This window comes from Poecilia reticulata, chromosome 6 (genome assembly GCF_904066995.2).
Source record: "Poecilia reticulata chromosome 6, P_reticulata-male-v2, whole genome shotgun sequence".
In the NCBI taxonomy this organism is placed as follows: Eukaryota; Metazoa; Chordata; class Actinopteri; order Cyprinodontiformes; family Poeciliidae; genus Poecilia; species Poecilia reticulata.
In genome coordinates this window covers 32195370-32212730 of record NC_088835.1, presented here as the reverse complement: position 1 = coordinate 32212730, position 17361 = coordinate 32195370, and the positions used below count along the sequence as shown (strand labels likewise).

The following is a 17361-nucleotide window of genomic DNA, read 5'->3' as shown; positions in this document are numbered from 1 at the left end:
CCCTCAGCACCTCCTGGGCGGCATCAGCTCTAACTGCCCACTGTAAAAACCACCAGGTTGATCTGTGGTTCCAAAAACCAACAAATACCAGAGATTCTTTGGCAGATGCATCCCATGGACAGATACGCTTCCTGAAAGACTCGGTTTGGTGCTCCAGTCTCGGTACAAAACAGTTCCTGTATTGGTCATGTGACTTTCTGGGAGCGATGCGCGCACCAACATGGGGTTTTGCTGAACCCAGCACTAAGGAGCAGAGAGACCCTTCCACTCCGTGTTCATCTTGCTGATGAATCATGAGCTGAGACGCCATGGACCGATGCTCAGCATGAGACAACATGGCCGCTCGACGCGCCCGGATCTCCTGACAGCCATCAGGCAACATGGCGGTTTTCACCAACATCAGATTGACCATTTATAAAGGATCGGAAGAACAAATCAGATTTTTGACTGTTGTTCTGTAAAAGTAAACACCCACAAGCGTTTTCATGTGATGCCGTTAGATGATTAAAATTCAGAAAAAATGAGGCATTGTGAAAATGTCCAGATCTATTTGACTAATTCAGGAGCCAAATTCATATTTCTGCCGTGTGTCTGAAATGGAAAAGATTTCTCTAGAACCTCATGATAATATATGTGAGCCGTATTAAATCAGCAGCTCTGATCTGAGATGTTGAGCTTTTGTTTGAAGTGTAAACGTACGATTCTGAGAAACTGTTGCTAGGCCACAGCCGTGATCAAACACACCAACCAGATCTAGTGTGCATCTCAAATCAAAACCAAATGGGGCTTTTCCATTAGAAGGCAGCGGCTGAGCAAGAAATACCACATAAGACGAACGAAAGGTGCACATAAAGAAAAAAGATTCAGAGAAACAAGGTGTGCCTGGGTTTTGGTAAGGCAGCAGCCTCATTCGGCTCAGAGGAAAAAATAAACTTCTAACAAACACTACATAAAAATCAACAAACGACTCGCAGATGTTTGTTGATGGAGGGAGCGACGTGCTGCAAGGGGCCACTGCTAGGAGGCACTGCTAGGAGGCGCTGCAAGGGGGCGCTGCAAGGGGCGCTGCAAGGGGGCGCTGCAAGGGGCGCTGCTAGGAGGCGCTGCTAGGGGGCACTGCTAGGAGGCACTGCTAGGAGGCACTGCTAGGGGCGCTGCAAGGGGGCGCTGCTAGGGGGCGCTGCTAGGAGGCACTGCTAGGGGCGCTGCAAGGGGGCGCTGCTAGGAGGCACTGCTAGGAGGCACTGCTAGGGGCGCTGCAAGGGGGCGCTGCTAGGGGGCGCTGCTAGGAGGCACTGCTAGGGGCGCTGCAAGGGGGCGCTGCTACGGGGCGCTGCTAGGAGGCGCTGCAAGGGGGCGCTGCTAGGGGGCGCTGCTAGGAGGCGCTGCTAGGGGCCGCTGCTAGGAGGCACTGCTAGGGGCGCTGCAAGGGGGCGCTGCTAGGAGGCACTGCTAGGAGGCACTGCTAGGGGCCGCTGCTAGGAGGCACTGCTAGGGGCGCTGCAAGGGGGCGCTGCTAGGAGGCGCTGCAAGGGGGCGCTGCTAGGAGGCGCTGCAAGGGGGCGCTGCTAGGGGCCGCTGCTAGGAGGCGCTGCTAGGGGCCGCTGCTAGGAGGCACTGCTAGGAGGCACTGCTAGGGGCGCTGCTAGGGGCGCTGCAAGGGGGCACTGCTAGGAGGCACTGCTAGGGGCGCTGCTAGGGGCGCTGCAAGGGGGCACTGCTAGGAGGCACTGCTAGGGGCGCTACTAGCAAACAACACAGCAACATCTGTGGGAGATTTGATAGATTCATAAAATCTAAACCTGCAGTTTTCACCGGTTTTACATCTGAAACAAAAGTTTCTCAGGGAATGTCTGCTGATTCCAGCGGGGAGGGGCAAAACCAGGCTCATGGGGCCTCATGGAGCCTCAAGGGGCCTCATGGAGCATCATGGAGCCTCATGGAGCATCATGGAGCCTCATGGAGCATCATGGAGCATCATGGAGCCTCATGGAGCATCATGGAGCCTCATGGAGCCTCATGGAGCCTCATGGAGCCTCATGGAGCCTCATGGAGCATCATGGAGCCTCATGGAGCCTCATGGAGCATCATGGAGCCTCATGGAGCATCATGGAGCCTCATGGAGCCTCATGGAGCATCATGGAGCATCATGGAGCCTCATGGAGCATCATGGAGCATCATGGAGCCTCATGGGGCCTCATGGAGCCTCATGGAGCCTCATGGGGCCTCATGGAGCATCATGGAGCCTCATGGGGCCTCATGGAGCCTCATTGCTGTTCCCTTTAAACATGGACCAGATATTAAACATCAGCAAACATAAAACATATCAGAGGATCCGACAGGAACACCTGGTGGAGTTTAAACATGGAGATGAGAGGAGAGGGCAGGTAGAGAGGAACAGTGTGTGTGTGTGTGTGTGTGTGTGTGGTCGCCCCGTCCCAGTTGCCATGGTGCTAATGTGTCGGTGTGAGGGGGCCGGCGGGGTCTTCAGAGACGACTCGGGTTCTCCGGCCATCTGGCCGGTAGAGGCGCCGGTCCGCGGTTACCGTGTGACGGTCTGCGCGCAGCGGCCGACGACGTCTGACTTCAAGGTCACGACCCCGGACTCGTTTCCTCGCAGGCTGCCACTGTGACAGCAGGGGGCCGTTTATCCGATACCCTGGGTAAGTGCTGCCGGGTCCGGCCGCGCTTTGATGCTCTGGTTTCTGTTATAACCCCACTGTCAGTCCATCTGGACCGGACACACACACACACACACACACACACACACACACACACACACACACACACACACACACACACACACACGCACACACACCACACGCACGCACACACACACACACACGCACACACACACACCACACACACACACACACACACACCACACACACCACACACACACACACACACACACACACACACACACACACACACACACACACACACACACACACACAACTAACTAACTGTAGCATTAAAACAGGAAGCAGAAGGTAAATAATAAGTTACTGGGAGTGTGAAGCCATAACGACCTGCTGCTAAGCTAGCATAACGTCCCTCTCTGAGGGACAGTCACTGTCTACACCGACACCCCCAAATAAATGAAGCCGATTGTCCTTATAGGTCACACACCCAGAGAGCCCAGCTATAGTTTTAAAACAGCTCAGCTAGCAGCAGCTAGCTCTCACAGGTTGGACCCCAGGTCCTGCAGCTGCAGCCGTCCCATGGACAGAGACGTGTCCAACTCAAAACACAGGAAGCAGTTTCCACATCACTTCCTGTTCTGCAGGGATTTCTGACGTATTGCAACACACTTCCTGTCTCTTCTAAAGTAATCCCTACGTCCAGGCTCTGCCTGTCCTCCACCTGTCTCCACTGTCCCCTGGGGGACAGAAAGTGGACGTCAGGTGTGGAGGATTCTGGGTAAGAAGAGCTTCACTCCAGATGGAAACGTTTTCAGAACCTGATCAATATTTGGATCCATGAGTCTGAATGTCATGATGAGATGAAAACCAGAAACGGTTCAATCTGCCGACTCAGCCTGACAGAAACGACATGCAGACAGATGACCTCACATGACCTTTGATGACCCATGTGATGCTTCCTGCGATGTGCGGCAGCTGCGTCCCAGAATCAAAAGATCCCTGGATCTGCAGCTCCAGGTTCTGCTCGGTTCTGACCGGTCCGGCTGCAGAGGTTAGCAGCCGTCTGAAAGCTGAGACTGAAGGCGGCAGGTTTTTCTGGAGCCAGAGAAAAATCTAAACAGGAAACAGAAAAACCACCAATAACCTCCCTTTCCTGGAAATCCTCTGAAAAGTGAATACCCAGAACAAGACGCGCTGCGCCGCCTGCGCCGCCTGCGCTGCCTGGCGCCGCCTGCGCCGCCGTCTTCCCATCCTTCTGCTCGCTGATCCACAGCAGCTGCTTTGCTGCCTCTCTCTGCATGCTAGTGGACGTCACAGCTAGCAGCTAGCAGGGTGCTAACAGTCAGAACTCAGTCCAACCTGAAATGAGGCCGACGTGGGTTAGCCGGAGCTAAACGTGACGTTCTGTTAAAACACAAAGCAGCCTGATGTTCCACTTCAGATTAACACGCACTGATCAGATCTGACTCCTCTCCTCTCTTCTTCTGCTTGCTAAAGGCTGCGGTGGTTCAACGGTTACGCCTCAGATGGTTGCACACCTGCAGGCCTCAGCAGCCTGCAGTGGGATCCGTCACAACCAGAACCGACAAAATGACACCAAACTGGAGCCGTGCAAGTTTCTCTGTTTAACACAATTATACTTCCGGATGTGGAGAAAGACAAAGTTCACAGCAGAGAACCAGAAAATTAACTTCCTGCAGAATTAAATCGATTCATGTTTCAGCACTTGGGAGATTTCCAATAAAGAAAAATGTGATTTAATGCGTCTAAACATAAAACAGAAGGATTAGTATTATGGGTTAATGAGCGCAGAGGGACGGATGTCCAACATGAAGCGTTTCATAATGTTTTACCTTCATAAACTAAAATATGTACACCTGTATTAATGAATAAACCTCTGCAGAATGAACAAATATGTTATTGAAAACTGGCTTAATCAGAATATTTTGTTCAGCATTAAATCTATTTAAAGTTTAATAAAGCTGTGATGATTGAAGTTTATGTGGTTGTATTTTTTAATTCCAGGTTATTTCTGACCAGACCTTTTGATTTGATGGTTTTTAGTATTTAGTTTGATTTAAATGAATGGATAAATATTATAATTATTTTACGTTCTGGATTCTGCAGTGAGTTTTATAAACTCTGAGCTCCAGATTCACCAACATGAACATCTCCTGCCTCAGTTCCTCCTCAGATTAAATATTAAAATGTAGACTGAATATTAGCGCTCTAAACATGAACCCGGAAACCTTCCTGCCGGGTTTTTAACTATAACAAACAGGTTTCAGCACACGGTTAAATTTAAAAACTGATGCAATGATTTCTAGATGAGGTTGTTTTTATTTAGATGCTGAAGGAAATCTGGAGCTATAATTGGCCAAGTTATGAGCAGCATTGCTTAAAACAGATAAAAATATATTTTTTTCTAATCAGTCAAATGATCTGACAGGTCAAAGGATGATAACATGCAGCTTCCTGGCACACAGACACATTTATAGCTCTGATCTTACAGCTGTTAGAGAAATGCTGCATGTTTTCAATTTGACTGCATCTAACCGAATCTTTGAAATAGGCCTCTGTCTCTTTAAGAAGCTCCCGCCTTCATACTTTTTAAATTAATTTACACTCAAACTGATTCATCCAATTTAGCACCAACTCATAAACATAATGAAGCTCCAACAGTAAAACTTTAACTTTACTGTTAGATTATTAAAACTGTTTGGTTTTAATACTGCAATTATTTAATGCGTTTCAACCCATTAAAGTTCAGAGCGTTTTTTACAGTGTAGCGGCTCTTATTGTGAAGGTTTTCCGCCCTGCATTGCAACAAGATGGCGTCGCTCACAGCTTCTCAGCCTGAACAGCGGCGCTGAATCAGCTCCCAAACCTGCGGCGCGTTGACGTCACACGCTGCGCCGCGGCCTCAGGGTCAGCCGCAGCGCAGCCAATCACAGCCAGGACTCTTCGACCAATCAGGCGTCCGTGTAAATCCTGATTCACTGAGATCAATTAGAACCGATCAGATGCAGATTAACGGGAAGATTTTAGGAAAACTTCATACAATAAATACTGGAATTTTGTTCTCTGGTAGTTATTAGAATAATAATGTAGTTTAAGCTCAGAAATGATCATCATTGACCATTTTATGTATTTATTTTCCTTTAAATGTGATCAGGATTACAAAGCTTGTTTTAACATCTACTGACTGATTAAGATTTAAAAATCTAGATTTTTCATTATATCTTGTCTTCTTAAGACTCTACAGTTGGTGGTTAAGTAAAACCAATAACATATTTATCTAGTTTGTTAATTTTTCAGTTAACTTTTAACCATTTTTATTCACAAAAACTGGATGGACTCTTGGAAAGTTTGATCTGGGAAATCCGTCAGAATTCCCACCAACATGAACAATAACACAGATAATCACTTCATTTCTCACTCATGAATTCATTTAGCTGGAAGAAAATGAATAAAACAGAAGAGTCTGAGCGTAGAAATGCCATGTATAGAATCTACAGATGATCTAGCTCCAGCACATAGATCTAGATCTACATTCTAATTACTCAACGTCTAACAGCCTCATGTCCACCAACTTTAATGTTTTTATTTTTGCTGAAGCCATAATGTGGTTTTAGTGCTGATATGGAAGTTACTGATGTATCTGAATCTATGGTAGTTATTTCTATGATTCATTTAAAGTCAGTTTAAATGATCCCTGCCTGTTTCAGGCTTCATTTTTAAATGTATTTTCCATATGAAGTTGTTATGAATAATCGGGGTTCCGGTCATAAAGTTCGTTTCCTCAGAGCAGGCGGCTGTAAAATGAATGCAGCAGCTCCACCTACAGGCCAGCTGCAGGTACTGCAGCAGAACGATCCCGTCTGCTCTAAAAGTTCGTCCATCTCTCTAATAAACATCTAGAATCCATCAAGCTGAAGTCTTTGAATCTCTGAAATGAACCGAAGAGCAAAATGAGAGGAACCCGTCCAGCATCGGGTCAGAAGGGAACTTTGTATTTGCAGGAATTTAAAGGTCAGCATCTCGTTGACCAGAGGGGTCCCTCCAGCTACAAGCCCCCTTTGTTGTTGCAGATCAGGATTTTTCCCCTCACCAGCTCCCAGTGAGTGGGTTTAATGCATGAAAAGCAGGAAAACGTGTGTACTCATGCGCAGAGGCGCATTTACAGTCCTCTGACCACTGAAGTGCCAGCACTGCACGCATTCTGACACCAAACTGCTCTCTGCGCGATTTTCAGCCACTTTCCCATGAAGTTTGCAAAAGTAACCAGAACTGATGTTGGTGGATAAATGGCCTGAACAAACATCACCTACTGGGACAAGAGGCTGCAGAGAGCAATCAGTCTGGCTCTGGGGAGATCTGAACGTTCATGGCTTCAGATAAAACCTCATGATTGCGTCATGATTGGCCGTTTCCTGAAGGCCATTTAACGGGAAAAAGCAGGAATTCAGCAAGCTGAGCTGGAGCTGCAGCGATCCGACCATCCACTGGATTACTGAGAGCAGGAAGTCAGCAAACAGTCCTGTAGCCATGGAAACAACAGGTGAAAGGTGACTGCAGCGCAGAGAGGAAAGCTTTTGGGAACAAAAACTGATGCGAACATTTCTGTTGGTTTTTATTTTTTATCATCAGGTTGTTAAGCTGTTGCCATGGTTTCCATCCATCCGAATAGTTGTATATCTATAACTCTGCTACGTCCGTCAGGGTTTGAGGAAGTGAAGCGTGAGCGTTCACAGCGTCCTGCTGCGTCACCACCGGGTCTCAATGCCACCATCTTGTTTTACTCCTTTTAGGGCTGGAAATTCAATGTGTTTGTTTATTTTTTTAAACATGCTATTAATCGAAATTAACGCAATTAATAATAAGAAAAAAGTTTTCCATACAAAGTGAACGAACTGTTGTATTTGTGAGTTTCTGGAATGGCTGCAAAATGATGCAGAAAATGATGCTAACACAAGGCTGTGTTAAAACCAGTGACATCACTTCCTGTTTGATGATTTTTACCCAGAGCAGCAGGAAGCAAAGCGTGGAGCCTGAAGCCCCAACGTTTCTCCTGTAAGACACTGAAAACAGAGAGCCGAACCAGGCCGAGCCGAGCCGAGCCGCTCAGAGCCGAACCGAGCCGAGCCGAGCCGCTCAGAGCAGAACCAGGCCGAGCCGCTCAGAGCCGAGCCGCTCAGAGCCGAACCGAGCCGCTCAGAGCCGAGCCTAGCAAAGCCGCTGCTCTCCGAACCGAGTCGCTCCTACAACGTGTCAGAACTACAAAGCTTCGCTGAAGGAATGTGGGCAGCGAGGGAGTCTGGAGCAGCCGGCCTCGTCAAGGGGCCCGCAGCACACACTCATCTAGACCCGGAGAGGAGGGACGGGCAGACAGGGAACTGCGGTCCGGTTCGTTCCAGGAGAGGAAGAAAAAGAGGAAGAGGAGGGCACAGCATTCTTCCTCAACCAGCATGAGTTGCAACATGGATTCATGTCGGGAAATCATCGAGAAGGAACTGAGCAACCAGCAGGAAACTGAAACAAGGCTGAGTGTGTGTCGTGTTTAAAAACACACACACACACACACACACACACACACACACACACACACACACACACACACACACACACACACACACACACACACACCTTCTCAAGCAGACATGGAAAAATCACAGGAAGAGAAGATTGTGGCTTCCATCCTGCGTTTGGTGTTGAAGAAGTGAGAATGAAAATGAAATAAAAGTGCAGCTTTGCTCCCATCAATCAGATGGTTAAAGGTTAAAGGTCATCATTAAACCGCCAACTTAGCAATAAATGGATGGATCACGTCAGCCAAATGCAAAGGTTCCGTCTCAGAGCTTTTGTGTGTAAAAATAAAAAAGTGATTAATTACATTAAAAAAGTTTCCTCATTAAATGAGATATGATTAAATAATGAAAACATGTAAAATCCCTATATGTCACATTGTACAGTGTTACTGTGATCAGTAGATCTATAGCTGTGGAATCCAACCAGGTTTTCTGGCTTTGTGATCCTTTATTTTTAGGAAATCAATCAGCTAATCAGAGACGTTGCTCTGTGGTCACTAGGCAGAATTTGGCCAGTTATTTTCCTCTTTTTGTTGGATTTTCTCAAACTTTAAAAAAAGCAGAATAAACTGAATATTGTCTGATTAATTAAAAGCTGTGAACACAGAAGGTCGTCTTCACGCCGCTGAGACTAACTTCAGATTCAGGTTTCAGGTGAAACGACTTTTCAGCCTTTCAGATTTTCTCATTCATGCAGTAATATCAATTCAATTCAAAAACAGTAAAAAGAGCCAATCAGAACTATAAGAGCTGCTCCGACATGCTGCCACTAGGAGGCGCTGTTGTATAAAATATCTCAACTTCTGGCTTGGTTCACCTCCAAACCACCAGGGGGCGCCAAAGATGCATGTTCAGTATTATGTCAGGGAAGTCTCTATCCTGTAGTTATTTCATTTTCTACAGACATTAACTTTGTCTGGTGTTTTCTGACATAATTACGTCGTATTTGCTGGTCGTCCACGGCGAAGCGGCCGCTCACTGGTCAGACTGGTCAGACTGGTCTGACTGGTCTGACTGGTCTGACTGGTCTGACCGACAGCTAATAATCATTCCCATTAGCCAGAAAAGTGAAACAGACAAAAGAAGATTAGTGGCCCAGAAAATAGGAGAAAAAGAAAATGGATGAAGAAAGAGAATGAAAGGTTAAAGGTGATGCATGTTAGTGATGTGTGCTGGACAAGAGGAGGCGCAGCGTCACCAGCCTCAGATAACTGATAGTTTTTTGCCAAGGGCCACAAATGGCCCCCAGGCCGCCCTTTGGACACCTCAATCTAAAGGGTCAGGAACCTGTTCATTTTGCCCCAAACAGCATCTCACTGAGGCCCCACAGAGCCAGAACCGGCCCTGCTGGGCCGGATGTTAGCATAGCATTAGCATAGCGCTAGCATCAGTGGGGCAAGCTAGATCTCTTCTTCTGTTTCTTATTACAGCCGGCGGTTACACACACAGTCTTACACAATCAGCAGAGAAAGAGGAAGTGCTGCTCTGTGGGAATGACAGACGACAGACAGGAGGCCGTTTGGAAATCATGGCTGCCTCCGGCGCTTACTGGTCATTACTGGGAAATAAGGACAAAGCAAAGAGCCGAGGATTCAGAGGGGGGAAGAGACAATCAGGAGCATTTAGCAGAAAACTCCATGGATGTACAGCTGAGCTTTGCTTCACCTAAACGTTTAGATCTGAAGGAAAGAACAGCTTTTCTCCTGCTGAGCTTCAGGTGAATCAGACGCCTGCAGCCTGAAAGCCGAACAAAGTGAGACCAGAGGAGAACAATGTCCCCAGAGCTGGCAGACAGAAGTGACCCAGATTCACTCTGATGGTTCAAGACGTGTGCAGAGTCAGAAACATCAACGTCACCGACATCAGTTCTGCATAAAACACAGACCACTGACCAATCACAGCTCTGCACCGACCGGAGGGAACGCCGTATGCATTGGCTCCGCCCATTAGTTTACTGAATCCATCCCTAGCGTTCAGGACAGTTAAGTTAGTTCTGTGTAACATATTAATCAAAGCTGAAGCTTTATAGTTTGGCTGTAATAAATTTAAATCCCATCAGTCCATGTGATGATGCGTAACTGATGCTAGAATACAAAAGACATTTGTTCAGGTTATTATTGGAGATTTCATATGTAACAGAATAAAACTCAAACAATCAGAATATAAAAGTTCCTCCGCGCTAACAAGGAGACGTTTTAGCTAAAGACTCGTTAGCTTGGCTAACACACATTCAGGCTGGATTACATCATGGCGTCATTGTGAAGCAGCGATTGAATATTACCGTTTATGGCTCATAAACACGACTCAACAACAAATCCCTCCTTTCCTCTTTTCCTTCCAGGCTGATTCTCGCCCAGCTTCAGAGGAAGACCACCAAACTGGAGAACTGGTGCGGTCAAAGCCCGCTCGCCTCGTGTTCTGAAGCTTTGTTTGTTTTCTGTAAGGTTGAAGCTGAAGAAGAAGAGCAAAGATGGACCAAACTTTAAGACTTGTCCCGAACAGAAGAGTCAGTGGAGCAGCTCCACGACGTTTTAACTCCATGAACCTCGTTATGATCAGAACCAGGCTGGAAATTAAGTAGATAAATAAAAATAAAAACAATAAACTGACAAAAACTGGAAACAAAATAAGCTGAAGCCCTGAACTCAATGTCTGGACGTTTAGTCACAAATAACAGGGACAGTGCTAACGGAGCGCCCCCTATCATCCTTCCTGAGGTACTGCAGGTTTATAATCACAGGATGTATAACCAGCTTGATCATAAAAAAGCAGAACAAAAAAATTGTTTATATTGTTGCTTAAAAATTAAAACGGATTTTTGCAGCAGTGGAAGCTAGTAATTATTTTTCCATTATAAAAGATTTTAACTCAACAGGCTGAACTTTCAGCATGTTGATTATTTTTTACCAAACGGTGAAGTTTGAACATCAGCTGATCAGTCAGAGAACCAAAGACTGACAGCAGGGGGCAGCAGGAGGCAGCAGGGGGCCACAAGGGGGCAGCAGGAGGCAGCAGGGGGCAGCAGGAGGCAGCAGGAGGCAGCAGGGGGCTGCAGGAGTCAGGAGGGGGCAGCAGGAGGCCAGCAGGGGGCAGCAGGAGGCAGCAGGGAGCAGCAGGAGTCAGGAGGGGGCAGCAGGAGGCAGCAGGAGGCCACAAGGGGGCAGCAGGAGGCAGCAGGAGGCCACCAGGGGGCAGCAGAGGGCAGAAGGAGGCAGCAGGGGGCAGCAGAGGGCAGAAGGAGGCAGCAGGAGGCCACCAGGGGGCAGCAGGAGTCAGGAGGGGGCAACAGGGGGCAGCAGGAGGCAGCAGGGGGCAGCAGGAGACTGCAGGAGGCCACCAGGGGGCAGCAGGAGGCTGCAGGAGGAGTCAGGAGGGGGCTGCAGGAGGCCACCAGGGGCCACCACGGGGCAGCAGCATACTCTGCTTGTTAGTAGCTCATCATATATTTGTATTTACTCAAATATCTATAAACAATTTTTCAGAAATCACAACCTAATAACATTAATAAACATTGATTGATTGATTGATTGATTGATTGATTGATGTCCTGTCCACAGCCTTTCTGAAATGTTATCGAGTCGGTGCATTGCTGCTTCATGGCCACTAGAGGTCAGGCTTCCACCATCTATGAAGAGACTCCTGAATGAAACAGTTTCCTCTCCAAGGTAAACATGGTTTATAGATTCAGAGTTTATATCAATACTCTACAGATTTAAAGCTAATTTTAAAAAAAAATGTTGGTTTAATTCTCAGAAATAACTGGCAGCTGTTATAATAACTTACTATGAATTTATTGACCATTTAAAAATGACACTTGATGAGAAAGATCTGCTGCAGCAGTTCTCATTTGTCTCGTGTGTGTTTGTGTGTGTGTGTGTGTGTGTGTGTGTGTGTGTGTGTGTGTGTGTGTGTGTGTAAACCACCAGCTCTGTGGTGGAGGTAGAGATGAGCTGCAGGTTGAGAGCAGCTGCAGCAGTAAACGGTGGAAGCGGTCGGGCCGCAGAGACAGTGTGTTCCCCGCTGAGACGATCAGGGAGTTTCAGCATCACTCTGCAGAGTCAGCAGCCATGAAACCAGAAGAAAACAAGACACACCTTCATCACAGCTGGAGCGTCTTCCTCTCTCCTGATTACTTAAACAAGCAGAGCGCGTCACGCCTCACAGGCCAGACAAATGAACGCCCTGCGCATCGTACAGTAATGTGAAAAATATGCAGCAAAGCTGCTTCACACATTCATTATGAAACCACTTTTTTTTCTGTGTGATTTATATTCAGGAAGAGAACCATGCTTCCAATTACACCAACATTTTTCCACCCTTAAAGGGACGATATTATGCCTCCTTCAGAGGCCTTTTATTCCAGACATCTGAAGATTTCAGAGAAACAACCAGAAAAATCCTGATTCAGTTTAAAACAAGGGGGAGCAGAAGGTCCTCACAACACAGGGTTTACTGGAAAACGGTCCTTACTAACGCTAACACACACACACACACACACACACACACACATTTTGGCCTGAAGGATTACTTAAGGTCAGGAAGGAGCTCCAGTAGCAGTCAGTCATGCAACCCATCTGAAGAGGCCTCTGTTGCTGTATGACAGGCTCATGCTAACATGCTAACAGCTCAACATCCAGCCAGCAGAGACGATATTCCACAGCAACACAATGACATCATCATCAGCTGCTAGCAGCTCTGCTAATCCGCCTCCTTCGCTTTAGCTGCTGCTCTTTAAATCCCTCACATGGCCAGAGAGACGTTGGAGAACCGATGGTTTGAACTTCCTCCTTCTCACTCTGCATCCATGAAGTTTTCTCATGTCCTCTGGAGTTCAGGATCAAAGTTTAGCTTTTCTGAGCTTATGATGCTCATCAGTGGTGAAATCAATACCTTGTCACCATGGTTACGAATCATAACATCTATCCAAAAGGAAAGAAGAGTAAAAATCCAGAACCGGAAGGAATAAAGATCCTAACAGCAACAATTCAACCAGGAAATGAGTAAGAACCAATCAGAACAGAGCTGCTCTGACATGCTGCCACCAGGAGGCGCCGTTCTGCAGTAACTTCAGTCACAACAACCTGTGTGAACATCAGAGCTGCAGCTCTGAGGTCAGATGGAGCCGACGGGCTCAGACTGAGCCACCTGGTGGACTCGGTCCACCTGGCTAACTGGCCACCCAATGTCCACTGTCCAACTGGCCACCTGTTGGTCGTTGTCCCATTTTCATCATGACGGTTTTTAAAAAGCCAAAATAAACTTCCACATCTGCAGACAATGAAGACTTGAGAAAAGTTTTGTGTTTGGCAAAAGGTGTATGACTGGAAGACATTTTGGATTTTTGATCTAAAAAAAAATAAAAAAAATTGATGTAGAAATTTGTTTTTCATGATTTTCATGTAAAATCTTTCAACCTTAGAGGTTATCAAACTGCAGCAGTTATTAAACTGCTGCAGTTTGATAACTTCTGTGATCAGGAAGCATAAAAGTTTCCTGATCATAGAAACTTTTATGATTACTGTTATTGTTATTACTGCATAAAGTTTCAGCTAAAACCCCAAATCAGTTTCATCTTCTTTGCTCCAGCGCAGGGCGTCGCGCCCAGGCCTGCTGCAGCCCCTTCTGCAGCTCCTGCTGCAGCCCCTGCTGCAGCAGGAGCTGCAGCCTCACCCTCTCTGGGCTCTGATGAGGAACCTTCCTCCTGACGTCTCTTCTCCACCTGCAGCTCGTCTTCCTCTCTGCTCGACACGCTGCACGTTTATAGCCATCAAAACACTGAAACCGCGTTCGGCTTGTTTTGTTGAGCTGCTGTTCCAGGAAGCGATGACGTTGATGAGCTTCGCGTAAGCTGGTTATCTGGCAGCAGATCATTATGAACAGCAACACGTCACCACTGATCGCCAACACAAGAAGCATTTGGCAGGAAATGAAAGTGTGCTGCCTGAAATGCAAAACAACAAGAATCAGTCAGATGAAGCGGTTTTCCAGCTGCAGTGATGTGCAGGAGCAGCACAGCCGTCTGCAGCTCAGCTGTTCTTACAGACAACATCCGGCCTGCCGGCCGCAGCCTTCACAGCTCAGATGATGACGCAACTCAAAGCGGCCTAGTTCAAGTCAGCTCCTTTCTTAGTAAAAATGATCCAGAATAATGCAGACGCCACAGAGCAGCAAGGTGCATCGTTCACAGTTTGAGGCTAAATGCTAACGCAGTTAGCAGCCATCCACTCCACCTCCTGACGGTCAGACAGAGCCAGCTGTCTCCGCCTGGACTGGACGGGTTATTTGTGTTTGTAAAGTTATATAAATATGTATTGATATTACTAAATAATTTATTAAATAACTTATGAATTGCTGTGTGCTTTGTAATCTGCTCTTCATACATCAATATCAGAATATTCCATTCCTATGCTATTGTTATAGCCACTAATCATATTTAAATATGCTGAACTGTGTATTAAAAACATACTTAAATAATACAATTGTTTATAATGTAGCTTTGATAGATGATTGAATTTGGTTTCCATTAACAAAAAAGCGTGTTATGATCGATTAAATGCGCTGATACGTCATTGTGCTGCTAAACACATAACTGAGTGGAGTGGTGGACCGCTCCAAGATGGCCGCCCGCTCCAAGATGGCCGCCCTAAATGTCGCTCCAAGATGGCCGCCCTAAATCTCGTCAGCGGGTCTATCCTTTTATTATGTCTATGGGTGTGAATGCATAATTGAGTAAAACCAGGAAGTGGACTACAGCGCAGGGCATTCTGGGTAAATACAACCAACGCTAACATGCTAGCCTAGCGCTAGCAGCAGAAATGGCTCCTGATCTTTAGCCAAAGACTAAAGAGAAATCCTCCAACCGCTAAAATCTGACGCCTCCATCGAGTTTCCATTTGGTGAAGAAGGAAGTTTTGCTCAGTTTCTTCTTCAGAGGATTTTGTGTCGTTTCCTTCAGTGGTTCTTGGTGCAGCGCCCCCTGAAGGTTGATTCAATTCCAGTTAAATAAACACAGCAAATGTTGCAACGTGTTAAAAAAAACATCACAAACTGTAATAAATATCCATTACAGGAAATTTGTCATTTTTTTATTATCATTTTTAGGTTTTAAAAGAAAGATAAAAACATTGCAATGTTTTTTCTAGAGCTTGTGTATTTCTCACCATTTTTATAAGATTATGTAAAAAAGCTTCTAGTTTCCCACCTGATGATAAAACAAATTGATCAATCAAACTTTACTTCAGGTGTCGTGATCATGCATCAGATGAAATGTACAGGTCGATGTTAATAAGTATGAGTGACTGGATGAGGAAGACCAGCTCCATTCCTCACTGGGTTGCAGACAGACAGAGGAAGAAGAACCGCAGTGAGGATGAAGATGAACCCAGAGCAGGTCAACATGAATGCATCACATTTCCACACAGCTTACAGTGAAACCAGATGAACGCAGCGCAGGTGTTCAAACTTCACCTGAACTCACAGCAGCCTCTGCCAAACCTCCCCGCTTCTCAACCGTTGTTACAGGAAGCCAGCGCTCCTCCTCTTCCTCAGCCCTGCCTCCTTCAGGGTGGGCGTGCAGAACACACACACACACACACACACACACACACACACACACACACACACACACACACACACACACACACACACACACACACACGTCTGAGCCACATCCGTTCAGAACATTTCTGAAGCTCACAGCACAACATCCAGGCTGCAGTTCCCTGCAGCGCCGCTGGGGGCAGCAGCGGGCGCCTGGCTGAGTTAACAGCAGATTTAACCATCATTTTACTGACAAATCTGACATTTAAGAGCCAAACTGTCACCATCGGGGTGACCGGTGATTATTCCAGCAGTTTCTACACAAACCCGGAGCTTTTAAACCATAATTGGACCCTTTTCTCCCGGTAATATGTACCTGCTGCGGGTCCAAATGGAGCCATTTGAGCTCAGGTTCTGTTCGGCGCTCTGACGCAGTAAAAGCAGATTAATAACAATGTGTCAGTGATTTCCTCTGAACTCTGACCCGTCAGCAGTCAGACAAACAGCTGGCAGGCGAACCGGGACAAAACCCAGCCAGGACCCGAACCAGAACCACAACACCTGGTTCTGGAGCAACTCCTACATGTGCAACAAGCCAGAACCTCTGGCCCGGTCTCTAAAGCAGCTAGGTGAAGCTTCTGTCTTGGTGGGTTTCAGATGAGCGGTTCGGTTCGGTTCGGTTCTGTCAGCCTCTTACAAACAGAACCAGGTCGATCTGGAGCGGAAAGTTTCCAGCCTGACTGTGGCGTCATCACTCCCAACATGGACACGGTGTCCCCGAACTCCCCCCGGTTCGGCTCCGGTTCGGTCCGGGAACACGTCAGCTGATTTCCCCCCGCAGCTCGGTCACCTGAGCACGCGCTCGCAGCAGCAGGCGCGAGCTGCCAAACGGCACCGACAGAAACCCGAACTCGGATCATTCTCACCTGGTTCTGGCGGTTCGGTTCGGGTTCAGCTCAGCGCAGCACCGCGGCGTTCCTCCGAGGTTCGGAACCACAAAAAAGTGGGTTTTAAAAAGCAGCGTGGAAGAGTTGTTTACAAAGTCAAACCGTGAACTGTGATTGGTCCGGGACGAGCGAAGTCTCCGCCCCGAACCCCGAACCTGGGTCAACGGGCCCGGTCCAGAGCCTGGATTCGCGGCCAGACAGGGAGGCTGGCCCTCATCGGAACCCCTTTGGTTTTATTTTTAAGTGAAGGCACATTTAACAAACAAACATTTTATTCAGTTAATTTATTTTCTGCTTCACTGAATAACAACGTGAAGCTGCTGCGTTTACTTTAATTCTTACGTCTTTTTGCTGAAAAGAACCAACATCTTGATCCTAAACCAGAACAAGCGGAAGTCGCTGACTCCTGTTTACATTTACTGTAAAAATGTTTTGTTCTGCACTCAATATCAAATAATAAGTCATTAAAATAAGAGTATATAGTGCAATGCTTTAAATATACTTAAAGGGACGATTAGCTGTAACAAGATATTATTTTAGAAATATTTATTTTAGATGTAAAACAATACAGTAATGCTGTAATTTTTATTTTAATAAATTATTGTCACATGGACGTCTAGGTTGTTTAATTGTACTTAAAAG

The 17361-nt window shown here is 46.7% G+C and overlaps 1 protein-coding gene across 1 annotated transcript in view; it reads right to left on the bottom strand.

The window, feature by feature from the left end:
• The window catches only part of ccnd2a (cyclin D2, a), a 99751-nt gene extending 82931 nt beyond the window's left edge, over positions 1–16820 (bottom strand). The window contains exon 1 of the mRNA XM_081608417.1: positions 16699–16820. The gene's annotated coding sequence lies outside the window, so the exon portion shown is untranslated. The remainder of the gene's footprint in view (positions 1–16698) is intronic.
• Between the last annotated feature and the right edge of the window lie 541 nt (positions 16821–17361).